The following is a 15,723-nucleotide window of genomic DNA, read 5'->3' on the forward strand; positions in this document are numbered from 1 at the left end:
TGCCGCAGTGTCCGCCTTGATGTTCCTATAGTTATACCGCTGTGGGCAGGAATCCCCTGAAGCTCTACAAGATGGTGTGCTTTTAGAACTTGGAAGTACAAGGAATTAAGTCGAAAGCAAGCTGATACTTTCGGTACTATGTTAACCACTGAAGCGCCGCCCGAGAATCCGTGAATATTGCCCCTTGACATGCGGGTTGCTCCATGATGTAGGCGAAACCAGCACGCCGAGCGGAGAGTTTAGTAACCGTGGATGTTCTCCTGTGGCTAAGCGTTGCGCTAACGACGGTACCGGAGTACGTAAACCATAAACCTATAGCAGATTAGGTGGCTGTCCGAGATACATCCCTGTATAGACGGGTTTGTGCTGTGTATTTTTGGAAGATAGTTCTAAGGTGAAGAGCTTTAAGGCAAGGGTGGGGAGCGCCTCCGTTCGGGTAATACCGGGCACTCCTCTTGTAATTTGCAGAGGCGGGGACATTCAATGCGGTTGAAAAGATGGAGCAAAGTGCACGCACTAAAGCGGCAGAGGGGCTTGACTTCAGTGGCTGAGCTGAGTGTTAATTGGTACACCTTCCTGCCATGCTACATATCGCAGTTGCTCGCGAAGGAGGTCCTGCGCGCAAAGAGCAAGTGATGCCAGCAGTCGAACCTCCACCAGTGTTCCCACTGTGGATCTGGAATTTAGCTCTCCAATGCACATCCTGAGGACTTGCGCTTGCCTACTTTGCAGAACTGTCGCGTTTCCATTTGAGAGGGGGACAAGTACGGGGACTGTGTAGCGTAACACTCCAACGCACAGGGCATCATACAGTCGAAGAAGAGACGGGACTGCGCATCCGCCGGCGTTACTAGATAGCATGCGGAAGATGTTGGCGAAGGAAGCAAGCTCGTATTTTATGTGTCGGACGTGTCTTGACCAAGTCAGAGACCGGTCAAATATCACACACAAAAACGTGAGGTGCGGAACATAGGAGATAATGAAGCCTGCGACGGTGAGCCATCATAATTTGATATATCAGGCTTCATGAAAGCGATGGCAGCACACTTGCCATCTGATATGCCAGCCTGTTACGTCCAAAACTCCGTATGCAGATGTTATCCGTGTAGAAGAATATTTACCTTCTGCCGCCCACTGCCACGCTTGCCTTCTCTAGGGATACACTCTGTTACCCTTAATGACCAACGGTTATCTTTCCGTCGCATTACATGCCCCGCCCACGTCAATTTCTTCTTCTTAATTTGTACTAATAATCGACGGTACTTTCGGTTTATTAGGAATCAAGGCCAGGCTGATACTGAAACTATTCAAGAGAGGGTGCCACACCGCTTTTGGCGAATCACTGCTCCGCAACTCACAGCTTTCCCGTTAACTGTAACTCCTTTAACTTTTTGTTTCAGTTTTGAGCTGCGGCACCTTTTTTCTGTGTTTTGTTTCTGTTGCACGCGGTATGAAATTCGTCGCCGCCAATGTGCGTTCTCTTTTCTTTAGCTTTTATTTAGGTGGCACGCGCTATGGAACGGGTCGCAGTCAATGGGATTGTAAGAAAGTGTACTGTTGGGTGAGTTGGTAGTTCATTGTAAAAAATAGCTACAGCGCGAATCTAAAGAAAAACACAGAAAGATGACGGGGGCGAGCGATTGTAAGAACTTGTTACAGAAGCCCCGATGGCACCCTTTTCAATTATTGGGTCATTTACTGCTACAGCATTAAATCCCGCACAGCGATATAGTCGCACGTATTCGGCACTTTCAGTTTCCTAAGGTGTAACGTTCGGCAGAACCTCGAGTAGTGTGTTAATTTAAGACTCTCTCAAAGGAAACTAAAGGACGCACCGCTGCGGCAATAGCAGCGGCTCGAAATTCACTCAGAACATTGGGCTTTCGCTTTGTCCAGCCCACATCATTTGAGCAGTTAGAAATTTCACACGTAAATGTAATTACGGAAGGGTGTCAGAACTGTTGCAACTGTAAGGACGCTGTTGTTAATAGCCGTAACAGTGCACTTCAAAGATACCGAAGGTGTAATCATGGAAGAGCCATAGCACATTTCGCGCTGCCCAGACTAGACCACGTTGTAAATCTTGCTGCTACTGCACTAGCACCGCCCCGCCATAACTCGCCGTCCCTACCTACAGTTATTGCTCCAATAAAATACACGACTGTCATTAATATCAGTAGGCGATGCCGCGAACATTGCAATGCGAGGCGGAGTGTCGAAGAAGGACAGGATTCGTTTGCTGAAAGGGAAAAAAACGAGAGAAAGACTTGAAGGAAATAGAAACGAGACGAAACCGAACAAAATCGTCGCGGAAGACCCAAGTGATGCCTTGGACAGGTTTTCGCAACACACAGTCGCTGTGCCAAAATTACCCGTCGGCTTATTCTCAGTACGTCTCACCATCGCCCATACATTATATTTCTGTGGCAGAAAATCCGTCTTGAAGATGAAATTCACCTGCACGTGTGGTGTTTGCATTGAAATCAAGCAAACAAAAACAGAAAAAAGCCGCTTTCTTAAAAAAAATAGTTATGGTAATGGGAATGGGAATGACCCAAAAAATGGGAATGGCCCAATCGGATTGACGCCCGTTTCATAACACGAGGGAGATTGGTTGGATTTGGACCACGGGAAACGTTTTAATGCGTAGCATTCTTTGCCGAGTACCCCCAGCCAGGACCGTGCAACGCCCTGTATTTCCCTAAAAATGCAGATTTGGCGGAAGTTATATATGTAACCGTTACAATAGCGTAAATGGAGATAACTGGTCGAAGAGGATTTAGAAAAACCAAAAATAAGAAAAGAAAAAAAAAAGCGGAAAGTTCCGAACCCAATAACCCCCTCGATTTACTCAAAAATGCCGATTTCGCACAAGTTCCACCTGCAGTCGCTATAATAGCCTAGATGGAGATACTTGGTCGAACACAATTTTGAAAAACAAAAAAAAAAAAAGAGGAAAAAAAGAAAAAAATGCTCAAAGTGGCGAACAGTGTAACTCCCTGCATTTCCACAAAAAGGCAGATTTGGTGAAAGTCCCACCTGTAATCGTTGTAATATCGCAAATGGAGGTAATTGGTTCAACAAAATTCTGAAACATTGAGAAATTAGGAAAATAGAAACAAATAGCAAAAACTCGGCAATCGTGTAACTCCAAGCATTTCCAGCGAAATACAGAATTGGCGGAGGTTCCGCCTGTAATCGTTACTATAGCGTAAACGGAGATACATTGTTGAACATAATTTTGAAAAATAAAAAATAAATAAATAAAAACGAAAAGCGGCGAACCATGTTTCCACATATTTTGAGGATGTTCCACCGTGAAATCTGTGAACATGCGCCAAATTTCGATTTGGTGGATGTTTCACCGCTAATCGTTGTAGTAACGTCAATAGAGATAGTTTGTCGAACAGAATAAAAAAAAAAAAGGAAACAGAGACTTCACACTCTATACATGCGGCATAGGAATGCTACCCATTAGTAGACAATTCTCTGAATTTCGAATTTTTTTCGGGCTATGAACGTACCTAAGTGAAAACTCCTTGTGAAAGTTGGCTTACCTGCAGTGCGATTTGTGCGTAGCGATCGAGATTTTGGAGTGTGACTTTGGACTTTGAAAACAACGGCTTTCGACTAAAGAAAGCTTCGCGTTCCAACCATCTTTTCCTCGTCTGAGAGATCTGGCTATCCTGCAGTGCGTATTTGGCAACGTCGCCTTCACTGTGGCTTCGAAATTTTCGGTTTAAAATTTGGCTTATTCGCCTTCAAGTTAATCCCTACAGTTTACACCTGGTAATAATCGCTCTTGTTGCGTCGTATTTAGCGTCAAGTAAATCATCCGTATTGCTTAAGGTATATATTCACCTTTTTATTAGAAATTTTTCCTTGAGATACGTGTAATGCTGTTGCAATGAAACGAAAACAATTTATTCTTGTTCATAACTAATTTCTGGCTGTGCTATTTTTGTGCAGCGTTATTATCACGCAGTTGTTAGTGATCTGGGGCGGTATTCTCGAGTTTTGTTCCTTTTGCGTCCCTTTCAAAATTGTCCCTTTTGGCGAACTCTGACTCATACTTAATCACAACGCGAAGGACGGGACAGACAGAAGACTAACAACTGGACAGGCGCTGACTCTCGCTTTGCATACGTACAAAGCAACATGGCAAGCTAGTACGGCCGGGTTGGCCGGGTTAAGTATGAACGCGTACCAACTCGCCCAACTTGCAACTGAACTCTGACTGTCTAAAAGCAAACTACCGGAAGTGAGGTAACGCAAGCGCGGCAAACCTACTGCCAACGCCCACTGCTTAACCGAAAGTACGTCACGATGAAAGGGACTCAAAAGGGACGTTTTCAAAAAGGACAGCTACGAGAATGCCGCCCCTGGTGATCTTATTGTGGGGTTGAACGCGCCGACGCTACACAGGCGATGGGGCACGCCGTAGTGGAGGGCTCCGAATTAATTTTGACCACCTGGGTACCTTTGACGGGTGCCGAAATCTCGAACACACGGGCGTTTTCGCTTTTCGCCTCCATCAGAAAAGCGGATGCCGCGGCCGGAATCGAACCCGCGTCCTTGTGCTCAGCAGCACAACGCCTATGCACTGAGCCACCCCGGCGGGTGCATGGGAAGTGGAGCTTCGCCGTGATCTCACATGCGATATTTCAAACAAAGGGCTTCGTGAGGTGCGCCAAGAAGTTCTTAAGAGTTGTTTTGCGCGGAATAAATCGCGTCATCAAAATACACCTTGATGAGTGTTTGCTGGGGCATACCGTCAACTGAGAATTCATAAAGTGCACAAGTTTGTCAAAACTGCGAACATCTAGTGAGCATGCCAAACAAAATAGAAAAAGGAGGCATCCGTCAGGAAATAGAGAAAAGATAATATCATGAGCACAAATTCTTAGCATTGTGTACCAATGCGGAAGCATGCCTAAGGCACTTTCGTTAATTTGGGATTTCTTCCGCTCTTACCAGTAATCTACGATCACCCTATTACAACCAATACCTGTTATAACTTCGCCATTTATGTCTAGTTGGGCAGATGCATGGCGTTTCATGGTTGGTGCCTTTTTTACCATTCTTAGCTCGTTTGAAGTGCTTCTCCGGGGCTTTCCCGTTTCTGACTTGTACACGATAGACGCTTCCAATTGGTTAGTTAGTTTTTAAAACCGTATTTTCGCATGTATAATCCGCCCCTGCATATATTCCGCAGGCCCACTTTCAGCCCACCGAAAAAAAAAAATCTTCGCAGACTTCCCGCACATTTGATACAGGACAGGCCGCACCGCTTGAGTAACATATCACGTACTAATTAGACAGAAAAAAGCGCATATCTCACGAGTAGAATACACTGACTGCGAAGCGAAAGTCGCAATTAACTATTAAAATTCAGCTAGAGTGCGCTCCTCCTTGTTTTTTGTTCCGTATCCTTGTATGTTTTGTGCAACAAATGCCATGGAAGGCTTAGTCATTCTGTTACTGCGTGTGAGCTTCACGGCACATCGCACGTTGCAGTGAAGCTGGGCTAAAGGAAAGACCCCGCGTGTTATCCGCACTTCTACTTAGCCACGGAAATTTTCGCATTTTTGGTGGGGTTTAAACACGTGAAAATAGGGTAGAAAAATATTTTTAGCCAGTAATTTACATTTAGACTATTATGAAAATAAAATGTGTAAAACTTTACCCATCACTTGTTTGCGTGCAGATACAGGGCGTCACACAGTCTGTGCTCGAGGGTACTCGGCAAAGAAGGCTTAACCCTTAAAGGAGCCATGAAGAGAAAACACAAGTTTGGTTCATTCAAAAGACTGTCTCGTTAGAATCATACTGACACCACTTTTAACGTAAACTTCGCTCAAATAAGCTACATAATTAGGAAAAACGGGAATGGTCATGCGACCCACCAGCTCATTTCCCGCAACAGAACCTATGATGTCACATGAGCTAAGCAATGCGATTGGCGGAAGCTGGCAGAAGCAGACGCAAATTTGGTAGAGCTTACAAACTAGACGAACGAGCGATTTGCGCTTAAATTTAGGGCACATTCTTTACAAAGCAATAAGAATGATGGGACAAACAGTGGAAGTTACGAAAGCACATGTAAACATAGAAGTACTGATGCGTTCTGCTGTTCGTACTGCGCACAGCATGCTTGGTTTAGCTGCACAGCACTACGGGGCTTGGGGTTGTCTCAGACGACACTGGCCGATTGACGCAAGCAACGGTGTCTTACGTGACCCCATTTGTCGAGCGAGCACTGTTTCAGGGAACGCATATTTTCGCCCAGAACAAAAACAAGCCAGGTTTAAATGCGGGCAAAAACAAACCAAACGCTTGCCATGGTATGGTGGCGCCATCTAGGTTACAGAACGTAAAGAAACGCGGGAACAAACCAACACCGCTGTACAGGGTGGAGACAACCTTGGAACGGTCAAGTGCCGCCGCAATTGGGCCAACGGGCTCAACGCGTTATTCTTTTCGTTTCCCACGAGACCTAGCAACGCGAAACAGACAATATGATTCAAACTTCTTCCGTAAACCGCGTTGCGGCGATAATTTTAGTGCGGTTTTGACACAATGACTTGCTTCGGCGGCGAGCGAGCAACCGAAAATGGCGGCGCCAGCGTATACGTGTCTCTACCCTGTACGGCGGATGCGTGAATGAAGGAACTCTAGGCTGCAGAGCGGTCGGTTCCTGTGATGTCATTTGAGATCACGAAAACGCACGATTGAGCGGGAAAATCAAAATTTTAACCTAAATTGTTTAATTTCTCAGTGAATAAAGCACCGTTTGTATCCGGACAAGCGCTGGGGGCACTATAAAACACGAAATCTTTCGAATAAAACCAACTTGCATTTTCTCTTCATGGCTCCTTTAAAAGGACATTTGGAAACGGCCCTGTCGTAACCACTCGCGGGGGTGGCCGTTCAATAGGTGCTGGCATTTAGCCGCACACGATATGCACACCGGACACACTAAAAATACGTAATGACACCGCATGCTACAAAGAACTGATCCTTATACGAGAGCTTGCCGGCCACTGCTTTGTTCGGGCGACGCTTACAGTTAATTCGAGCGTCAGCTAGTGCAACGCGAAACCAGGATGCGCGCCCCACAGATGCGAAACGGCAGGGTGAGGGACGCATTCTGAAAATGTCGCGTGCTTTAGAAGGTCGCGAGCAGGGTTATGGATTGGGGAACGCGGCCTCTTTTTTTTATTTATGCGGCAAGTAAAAATACTCAGAGCTACGCTCCAATCATAAAGTTCCCGTCTCTTTATTTATGTTCTTTGTTTCTGTTTTGTTGTTGCGGTGGGCAAGAAGAACGCACATATTTTAGACCTTTTTTTCCGCCCATGAAACTTCTGTAAACCAAAAATTGGGTTGTTCCTCTGTGTTGGCGAAGGAGGGGATAGCGTCCAGTCAAGAATCATCGATTTCATGGTATCACATATACGACCTGACAAGGCGAATTTACATGAATACATAGGTCTTTTTGTAAGTGAATCAAACAAACTTTTCAGTGGCTTACGTGAACGGTAGAGCCAGGCCCGCGAACTTTCAGCTTCCTTTGTAAATATGACACCACAAAAAAAGGTTTTGAGAAATGGAGTAAGTCCCCCTCTTTCCCATGCAAACCCACACACACGCACCCACGCGCACGCGTACGCATTGGCATGTACACGCACGAGAACGCACTCGCACGCACTCGCACGCATTTGCACACACACACACACACACACACACACACACACACACACACGCACACACGCACACACGCACGCACGCATGCACGCACGCACGCACGCACGCGCACACACACACACACACACACGCACGCACGCACGCATGCACACACACAAGCGCACACACACACACACACACAAGCGCACACACACACGCACACACACACACACACGTACACGCTACACGCACACGCCCACGCGCACCTACACCCCCATATACGCACATATACACTCGCGTGCATGCTCACGAACAAAAGGTCAATCTTAATGCGCACCTACAGCTCGCCTCGCAGAAGATTAGTTCAGAAAAGCTTACGTCATGAATAAACGCTTATAACCCGCACGCTAATGCCAGCAGAACCTATTTATTCCTTCTTCGAGGTTTTATTTCCAACTTGGAAGGAGGCACTCGTTGCCCAAGGAAAGCCAGAATAAAAAGAGTTTTCCAATTTCGAATCCTTTTCCCCCCAAATACCCCCCCTGAACTTCAAATAAAAACAAACCTTGGCTTCCTTATCGGGTGCTTTCCAGGAGATTTTCCGCATCAAACGCTCATCTGAGGCCGAATTATAAACCACTCAGAACGGGTTAGACACCCGCATTTAACTCGAAGCGAGTTGGGCTCTTCACGGCGGGAATAATCTACAGTCCCCGGTTCGTGTTTCGTACGCTTATCGAATTACGGCCCTCTGTTCCATGGTTGTCGATAAGATTAATTGTAGCCATGGTTACCCCCCAAGTGCAGAGAAACATGGTGAGTATGTTCAATTGTCGCAGAGGACACTTCAGTAAACAACCTTCGCTCTTGTATTTGAAGGTTATCTCTACTGTCGTTAAAGGGACTCTGAAATGAATTTGTCCCAACTCGTATTTGTTGCGGCGTTGAGGGGTTTTACTAATGTAATCCACCATTTACGAACCCTGCCTCAACTTTTCTGAAATTAACGCCATAACAAAAACACGAGGCGCGTTCACAGCCACTGCGCCAACTCTCGTTGTGACCGTAAGAATGGTTTTTAATGTGTTTTCGCACTATCTCAGAGCTTAACTTTGTTAATGGTTATTTAACTCAGTTAATGGTTATTGCCATTTTGTTGTTTGCTGATTTACCAGTTATGCATGTTAAACACGTTAAAATCTGCTGAATTTAACTGCTGGCTTGCCACTGTTAATTCATAGCGGGTGTCTACGAATCGACGGAAATGATGGTATTAGGGAAACTGCATATGTAATGTGCTTTCTCACGAAGAAATTCCTAGAAACTGACCAGAAGAGGTAAGAACATGGCCTCTGCCTTCAATGCTTTATTCTGGGAAACTAATTTTAAAAGTTGATCTAACTCCCGTTCCTGTCCTCATAAGGCTTGCTTCGACGACGCTCTTTCTTGTGACCATTGCCGCTAATTGGGAGGTCATGATGCCGAGGCTAAAAATGTGGAGAATGTAATAGAAACTACATGTAATTTCTGCAGTAAAAAACAAACCCAACCGCACTCTAAATCCTGGTTGGGCGTCTTCCCCACAATGTTCCAAAAAAACCAATCAAAGTGGCCTAGCGTGAAAATTTGACGAATGACGTGGCGTAGCATGTAATATGAATGAACCATGGCAACTGCGCGCGATATTGCGCAATTCAAAACGCCTTTCACGCCTTGCGTGTCGTCTACGCGCACATGCACTTTTTTTAGCCAGCCAATATGTTGGGCTTTATGATTCGCCGAACTTGCACACTTGGTCGCTTCAACTGGTCATTCTGGAGCGCTGGGGATAAGGGTATATACGAGAATTTCTGGGAATGCAGAACATTCATCCTTCAGCGTTTTATTAGTAGTTGATTTAAAAGCTACTACCCCATACAAAAAATGTTTCGAGAGGACAAATAGTGGGGCGATTTTCATCGACAGGTCACTGCGGTGGCATTTATTTTAGAAGTAAAGGGGCGGGCCCGGTGCAGTGCCCCTATCCGGACGTTTCGGGTTAATGACAGGAGTGTAATATACGAGGCCAGACTCTTTTTGTCGCCAAGTACAAACAGACAATTATTTTTAAGTCGCAAGAAATGTGTAAAGCCCTAACTACCATGTATGCCCTGGCCTGGACGTATATATTTAGCGGTGCCCTCGACGAAAATAAAAGCTGGAAGTTTACAAAGTGCACGCAAACTGGAGTCCAAAGTATATTTTTAATTAACATTATATTTCATTCTTTCCCCCTTTTCAATCAAGATCATCATCCCCGTCCTTTTGAGAAGGGGTCTGCCCCTCCTACTTCACTCCCTGAATTGAAAGCCTGCATACACCGTTGGATAATGATACTATAAATGCAATGAGACACAACTATTAGGTATAGAAATACTGGCACATATTGTTCCACTATATAAGATGCGAGAAACATCCCTGTTAGTACTGCGCGCATCGCCATTTATTACTTTCGGTACGCAAACAACAATAACAGGAAGTACAAAATGTCCCTGGAACATGTGATTTCCTTGCCTCGAAACACTGATACCGAAAGTCCTGGTCTCTGATTTTTATGTTAAAAAAGGTCCTTTCTCTCGTTGTAAATTCCGGAGCCTTCCTCAGCTCGCATCCACTAAAAATTACCTCTCGTGAGATGATAAAGGTCACTCAAGGTTGAAACGACCAAAAAAACGAACGGGGCTTTTTCCCTTAGAGGAGTTCTTCTCTAGCTCATTTTTCGTTGTTTTTGTGACAAGGTACTCTCCTACATAAAAACTGGAGCCGCAGTGACCACAGCTTCCACGCCACAGTGCTTTCATTTCACGTTCCCCCTCTATCTGGAGTTTCTGCGCTATTGCCGGGTCATATCACCATACAGCTTCCTGTTTTCCCAGATGAGCCGTGTGCGCTTTGGACCTGCAGAGCCTTAAGCCTCTGTTGGGAAAAGGGGAGATTCTTTCAGACACTGACAACGTTTTTCCAGCGGTACGTATGGGCCCGAGTCCGCCGTGCATCAGCTTAGAGCTGCATGAAACCTTTATGCACTCCTCGCACACACTCCATGCACCATTAAACTTTGAGTCGTGTTTAAGCGGGAAACCGCGCATGTGTCAGGAAGCGAAGAATAAAGACAAAGTTGAAGAGAGCAGGAAACAGCACTGAAAGGGAGCAGGGCCTCGCTGACCGGGGCCGGGAGACTCGGGAGATGGGGGATCCGCGCATGCGCGGCCGCGCTGAAGCGGCGAGCGCGTGCGACGGAGCCACCACGCGTAGCTTTCCCGGCCGCTGCCAGAGACGGTCGCTCGCAGACGACACGCCGCTGGTCGCAGACGACGGACTTGCGCGCGGCACTCGAGGAGGCAGCAGGGGCGAATCTTAAGCGCCAGCGTGACCCGCATCGCTCGCCGGGGCAACGCGCTGATTTTTGCGTGGAGTTCAACGCGGAGCTTTCTTGGGTGAGTTGCAAGCGTTCTCTTTAAAGGTTTGGGTCCCCTTAGCGAAAGGGAAGTAGACGATATGACAATTTCGAAATGCTGAACTGGCATCCAGGCGTATAATTGTGACGTGTGAATGCACACTGTTGTCACGTCATCTGGCATATCATGACCGCTACAGTGCGTGTTTATTCGGGACGTTGGAGCCACAAATCGCCAGTAGCAGTAAAGCAGAAGCAATGATGAAACGGAGTGCATTCTGGTTGTGTTATAAAGTAAACCTACAAATGTACGCGGAATGTGGAGAATAGAAACAAGCTTACAGTCATGCCTACGCTCGTGTATTTGGGAAGCGCACAACCTGTCTTTTCATATCTAATGGAAGAAAAATAACGAACCCCCCCCCCCCCCCCCCCTCGCAATTGTGCTCGAAATACAAACGACAGAAATGTGGCTCTGAATGCGGAGAACGCAGCTTGAAAAAGTTTCTTCACGGTGGAAACATTGCGGAGCTGCTGCTGCTGTAGCAAAATGGCCTTCCATCGCTGCCCGAAGCAAAAGTGAAGTAAATGGACCATCACATAATGCAATAGTCGCGCGCGCAATAACCCCCTTCCCCTGGTCTTTTCCAGCGCCCGAGAATCCAATCCAGAGAAAAACGATTTTTGTATATGGGAAAGCGTAGATTGTAAATTCTGTCATTAAAGTGGGAGCTTCCCGGCATTCTCACAGGAATTGTCTTCGTAATGATTATATGCACTTTGTCTATTTTTATAAACTTGGCACGTAGTAGAAATCATAGTGGGGTTGAATCGACTCTCTCATTAGGAAGTTATTGCAGAACAGCTTTTGCCGGACAATTTGACCGCTTATGCCCGTAAACAAGCGCCGTCGGGGGAAAGCTTTTCAGTTCCCTTCGAGTGAAAAAAGAAAAACAAAACAAGAACACAGAAACACAGAAACCCGTGCTCTGGGGGCGAAAAAATTACGACGGTGGACTTTATATTAGAACTAGAATTCACAGTGCGTAAAAACAAGCGCATTCCCAGCTACTCATTCTAAACGATCATCGTTGCCATTTCCGAAACTCGCAGGCACAAGCACTTTAGTAAAGGGTTCGCGCTGCAATAGCATCGCTCAAAGTGCTTATTCTAGCTCGCGAACCGATTCGAAATTTCTTTGCGGTTGCAAGAAAAGAAAAAGTGAAGAAGATGGCATGAAGCTTTGTTATCATTCAACATTTCGTTAGATTACGACGGAAATCACAAAAACAAATCATAAAACAGGTAGCCACACAAAGTAAGCAAATTGTAAACTAGTGGTGCTAGACTACCGGTTGCTCTTTTCACCAGGAGAGGAACATCTGTTTTCAGTTATTAAAACGAGCGCATTATACGTTTCTTACTTTATTGCCCCTGGCATTGCGTTGTTGAGCCCAGAAAATTGTCAGCCAAAAATAAACTCCCCTCATCCTTCTCTGAATCTCACCTCTCTCTAAAGTACCTGGAACCTCCCCTCCCACCACCTTCTTCGGTTTGAAGGTCTAATGCCTCCTTCCCTCTCTCCTCTTGTAGTCCCTGCGGGCACAATTCCCTCCTTCTACCCTCACCGGGTCTGAAGGTCAAATCCCGCTTCTCTCTCTCACTGTCTCTTCCAGTTTCTCCCACAACAATCCCCTCCTTTCACCCTCGCCGGTTTTGAAGGTCAAATAACGGGTGTTGTACACTGTGAATGCGCCCCGAAACTTTTTACACAGGGATACCGGCTGACCAACAAAACTGGCACAGCTTCCACTAGTGGGGAAATGCTGGAGAAACATCAGAGCTGGCGGTCCCCATGTCTTCGTGAGAGACCCGGTTGTTGAACCTCACATGAATTTCTGAATTTGCCACTGGAATTTTTGCATGACTGGCTGGCCCGGATCTATTTGTCCGCAGGCTTTCACAGCTCTCCAAATGAGGACAGTGTTAGCACGCCCTAGAACCAGCGCGAACCGGCTACGCGAACTCGGCGTCAGTGCTCCCCACTTCCCGCGCGAACGCACGTGAACTGGCGCGAGGAACAGCACGCCAGAGATCACGCTACGAACGCCAGGCAGAGTGTTTTCTGAGGTCGAGCTGGACGATACCGGCCGCTCCTCAGGAGGCACCCGCTCAAGTGCATTCGGCCGGGCTGAATTTCCTGATAACGCCCGACGTTCGAACTAAAAGCCTAAACATCTCTACTGTTAAAACGCCGGAAAGTAGCCCAAGAAGGCTAATGGAATTACCACTATAACAGAGCTGTGAAGTTTTTTTTTTCAAATCATTTAATATTCGATTACCATTGCAAGCCCTTGACGGCTATTCTGCACGTAACCACGTTGTCGACGCGAAAAAAAATCGAATATTGACGGCATGGTTCTTTAAATTAGCATTAAAGATTGTTTCCTTCCTTCAATTAGCGCTTCACGTCGCTTAATTCACCGTACTTCCAAGCTCGAACACTAGTGTGTAAATCATTTGATCGGAATGCTATCGTTTTTGAAGACGCCTTCAGGTCTCCCTTCAACCAAAGGAACCACACTGACCTCAATTCTACTGTCGTGCGAAGCTTGGTGTTATTTGTGACCATGTCCCCGGGAACGCAATTATGTTCCAAACTATCATCGCTTCGGGTACGCTGAGTGATGTCCCCACTTCCGGTATGGTCCCAAACTTTATCGAGACGTGACACGTGTCTCAAACGTTAGACTCCTCGCTCAAAACAGCACTCCCAAAGCAGATGGCCTTGAAGCAGCCTTGCGGTGACCTTGAAAGTGTTACTAGTCATAACTTTTCTATTTCATGCCGCTCCACTGGGTATCAGATGCTTCGGGAAGTGTGCATGGCGGGGCCTGTAAACGCGATTACCATTGTCTAAAAGAAATAAATGTGCGCCCAAAATCTGAACTTGTGGGGGCCATTGGTAACGCCAAATGCAATAGCGCCAAAGCAATGTTTAATCAACCGAAACTCAGTGCACTAATTAAGTACACTTTGGGAGGACGCTCAGAAACCACGGAGTTTCGCTCAGGTATTTAGTTTCCAGTGGCTTTGCTTTAACTTTAGTCACATCGGGAGTGGTAACTGGGCAGCAATGTACAGTAAGGCCCACATCGTAAATGTGGACGATTGCGGCATTTGGTTGCTCGTACTTTTATTCTGTCGATTTTTATCAGTTAATTCATATGTCTTGTTTTTACATGTACAAAACTAGATAACTGGCTAAATATTAACTAGGTACTCCGAATTAGAAGCGTTCCGCTGGCAACTGTCTAGGGTGTCTTCATCTGGTGTCCCCGATAAGATCTCTTTTTTTTTCACAATTTTTTTTGCGGTGCAGCTTGGGCGGTAAAACGATTCATTTTCGTTGCTGGCGAAGCTACGAAGACATGTCGTTTCGACGCACCAGTGGCGCTGCGAATTCGAAGGGCGCCGCAATTGTCGGCGACACCATTATCGCAATATTACATAGGCTGAGACGTCCACGTGCCGACCCACAATTGGAATCCGCTTGACGGTGAACGCGATTTTTGCTAGCCTAAGCGTTGGCTGATACGCGTCATGTGAGAGTGAACGCGGGCTCGTATTGCATGGCTGGGAACGTGGATGAGCATTACGTTACGCTTTCAGTTGAGCGTCGTAAGCCGATACCCGCTGCATGACATTCAATAAGGTTGCCTTTGCCTGACACATCATTACGCTTAAAGTTAGGCTTACCCACGTTCAGGCTGCGTAGGCCTAGCAATCCACCTACTCATGTTGATTGGCCAGTGACGATAATGACGGCCGTCAAAAGCCCGCTGTCCAACATTTTCATTTGGCTGCGATGGCAACATACCCACCCACACAATTTGCGCTTACCCACTCAAAGAGATTGGCCAATGCATTTGCCGATACACTCACTAGTAATCCACCCAGCCCCATCAACTGTGGCATCAATACCAACCGACAATGCTCATTCACATACATGTAAGGGCAGCAAGGCTATCGTCTGTAAACATGTAGGGAGGCTATAACGCACTTCTATTTTAAAGCGGGCCTTTCTATGCCACACTTGCACCGTAGATAGCAACACCATAAACGAAGCGCAGAAAAACCAACCTTATACAAGGGTTTCCAGAGAAGGCCCATGATGATTGATGACACTGAAAAGCGAAGCGCCTCAAGAAAAAAAAAAATGCTTCCCGCTGTCAGAACCGACCCTGGGGCCCTCGAGTTGTGATGCTGACGTTTATCCGATACCGCCATTCCGACATGGCCGAAGGAGACGTCGATGGTGTATGTAGCGTGTTAAGCGTAAGCACCTTCTAAAACTTTGAGCCACTCGAATTCCTGAATAAATCGAATTCAAACAAATCAATCGCAAACGTCCACTTATTTAATTTCGCGCAAAGAAAGCGTAGCGTTTAAACCGTCTTTCTCGTAAGTTGACAGGGGCTTCACTTTTGTTTTCAGTTTATTTCGCTTCTCTTAGGCACCGGTTCTTAGCCAAATTAATGACTTTTTTAAAGAGAAATACGACGGCTATTTTAATTAAAATAACGCTGTAACTTTCATTT

General features: G+C 46.2%; 1 protein-coding gene and 1 long non-coding RNA gene across 2 annotated transcripts in view; one reads left to right on the forward strand and one right to left on the reverse strand.

Moving 5' to 3' along the window:
- Positions 1 to 15,723, reverse strand: part of LOC144167794 (uncharacterized) — a 223,372-nt gene that overhangs the window by 98,578 nt on the left and 109,071 nt on the right. The gene's annotated exons all lie outside the window — the stretch shown is intronic.
- Positions 11,000 to 15,723, forward strand: part of LOC144170729 (oxytocin receptor-like) — a 90,328-nt gene continuing 85,604 nt past the window's right edge. The window contains exon 1 of the mRNA XM_077700704.1: positions 11,000 to 11,162. The gene's annotated coding sequence lies outside the window, so the exon portion shown is untranslated. The remainder of the gene's footprint in view (positions 11,163 to 15,723) is intronic.

The sequence above is a fragment of the Haemaphysalis longicornis genome, unplaced genomic scaffold (assembly GCF_048455015.1).
Source record: "Haemaphysalis longicornis isolate Haplotype H1 unplaced genomic scaffold, Haemaphysalis longicornis Haplotype H1 scaffold_2, whole genome shotgun sequence".
Classification (NCBI taxonomy): domain Eukaryota; kingdom Metazoa; phylum Arthropoda; class Arachnida; order Ixodida; family Ixodidae; genus Haemaphysalis; species Haemaphysalis longicornis.